The sequence below is a fragment of the Austrofundulus limnaeus genome, unplaced genomic scaffold, assembly GCF_001266775.1.
Source record: "Austrofundulus limnaeus strain Quisiro unplaced genomic scaffold, Austrofundulus_limnaeus-1.0 Scaffold11, whole genome shotgun sequence".
Taxonomy (NCBI): Eukaryota; Metazoa; Chordata; class Actinopteri; order Cyprinodontiformes; family Rivulidae; genus Austrofundulus; species Austrofundulus limnaeus.
In genome coordinates this window covers 788,332-790,691 of record NW_013952413.1, presented here as the reverse complement: position 1 = coordinate 790,691, position 2,360 = coordinate 788,332, and the positions used below count along the sequence as shown (strand labels likewise).

Genomic DNA, 2,360 nt, shown 5'->3' with positions numbered 1-2,360 from the left:
ATATATATACTGGAGTTGGAAAATACACAGTAATACATCATACATATTAAAAACTGTATTGGAGAAAGCCTTCTTTGTTTTCATGGCACAGCAGACAAATCTCAAATCTAACAAAAGGTGATCCACGGGGCAAAATATTTTAAACTGAGTCTGAGCCAGTGATGCATCTCTGACCACAATTGTTTCAAGGCACATCAACCTTCAGAATTGGTTCTTCACAAGTGAAATGAGAATAGCTAAAAGGAAACCAACCGGATATTAAACATGAAATAATTTTAGTGTGAAACTGCCTTTCTCAGTTTGCTTCTATGGACGGCCATCTATCATTTGCCCAAAGTCTGCCAGTGATTGTCAGATTTTATTCCAAATGGAATGGATGTGGTTGATAGGCTTTCATATTCTGATAAATTTTCCAGCAGGAAGATAAATAGTCCAGATATGTTTGTGCTTGTACAAGCATTTTACAAGGCTAGCACATTTGTCAAGTTGCTGCTGAGGCTGTTGTGGAGGAGTCCTCGTGGAACACTCGGTATCCAGTAAGAATAAGACAAGAGCAGATGGACAGAGTCAGTTTGAATGCATTTGACAATTTGCATGTCTTTTAATAGAGCATCAAACACTCTGCCACATCAAACTCATATGATTAATTCCATGTGTGTGCGTGTATTGTGAATCAGCTGGTTTCCTCCCACAAAGGAAGAGTTGGAGGTGAATTATGGCATGTCAGCAGTTTTTTTTCCTTACAGTTTTGTTTAAGTTAAATATGAATCCCCCTTTGTCTTTATCTCTTTCGTTCTTATAAGTCAGAGGCTGAAAGCATTGTTTCACTGTAGGGCCTAATTAGGCAGAGTAAAAAAAAAAAGAAAGAAAATCAAAAAGAAAGCTGTAAGCAGGGAGGTTTAGTATGCCAACAGGATAAAGAGTTGGGTGCAAAGGGAAAAGTCATGGCTCACAGCACACAACATAATGCTTCCGTTGCCTTTTGTGCATTTCACTAACCACGGCATCACAACTTGTGATTCAGTTCCTCTTTAGCTTGAAGTCTTAGTTATGTTTCTTGTGCATTTCTTGATCAGAGATCCCACTGGGCGCCGAGTGCTTTGCAGCCATCACTTCGGGAGTGAGGCTGGTTGGAGTTAATTAAATCTGAGCTAAGTGAAGCGGCGGAGTTGGGTGAGAGGTTATGGTCACCCATCTTCAGCTAGGACTGTAGGGTGCCCTGTCCAATCACAGCGCAGAAGCGATGCGCTGTATCGGAACGGCACAGGCAAATAGTTAAGGAGGACAGGGGCAACATGCCGTTAAATTGAAAGGGAAAGGATGTTCAAGGCTGGGTGCGGTTCTTAGGAAGAGAACAGAGCTGGTAATTTCAACCTCAACTAATCACATAAATGCCACTGAGTGCTATAAGCACCTGAACATGATGTTTGTATAATATTTTGTGATCTCAGTCAGTGATATTTTGTTTTAATTTGCACCTGTAGTCAGTCACAGAACTAATGAAACAGGCTGGCTGACATTATAAATAAAAGGAAAAAAAGAAAAAAGAAAGAAATTGGAAGATGTACATATATTTCAAAGGACCTACTGTATAGTGTGTTCTATATAAAGTCTATGACAGTTTTTAAAAATGAAAAATGATTGTGAGACAGGAACTTACAATGAGCAACCTGTTTGTAAATGATGCACTACTTCTATTGAAAATGAAAAATCTGTCAAATAAGACAACTGTGGCTGGTTTTATTTCATATTTATTTAATATATATTTAATTGAACAAAAATATAAATGATACAAATATCAACCTGCTTACAGTGTATACACCACACAACACATGTAAAAAGAGACATTTTTATTCCATTTCATTTTAATCCAGCTCATCTTTATTTTAGGGAACCTGACTGAAATTTTTTTTATAAAATATATAGCTATATTTCTGCAGAAAAAAATCCTTATCACAATCAAATGAAATTGTTCCAACGTCATGCAGACAGACCTCAGTTCAAAATTAGTCACGATCAAGTCCAAAGCTATTTTTATGCTCCAATCCCACTTGGATCCAAGTGTTGTAGCATGTTTGTGATGAAACAGTATTGCTCATTTCACATTTTCCTGTGAATTAGCTTTTTTTTTTCCATAGCTCATTGGCTAATATCTTTCTTGTTTTATGTATATGAAATTAAAACCTATCTCGGCTATTATTGCATAAGCTCCAAATGTGTGGGGCATTTGGACCATTCTCCACGTCTGGGCATGGGTTCATTTAATGATTCATCCTGCAGCTCACATCAGTAAAAAGCTCTCTCATGTAACTTTCCATTTCCACCAGTTTGATAAATTAACAGGTTTTAAAGGTTTATAT

At 37.2% G+C, this 2,360-nt stretch overlaps 1 protein-coding gene across 3 annotated transcripts in view; it reads left to right on the top strand.

Annotated features, from left to right (window-relative positions):
* Nucleotides 1–2,360, top strand: part of lingo2 (leucine rich repeat and Ig domain containing 2) — a 196,220-nt gene that overhangs the window by 168,477 nt on the left and 25,383 nt on the right. The gene's annotated exons all lie outside the window — the stretch shown is intronic.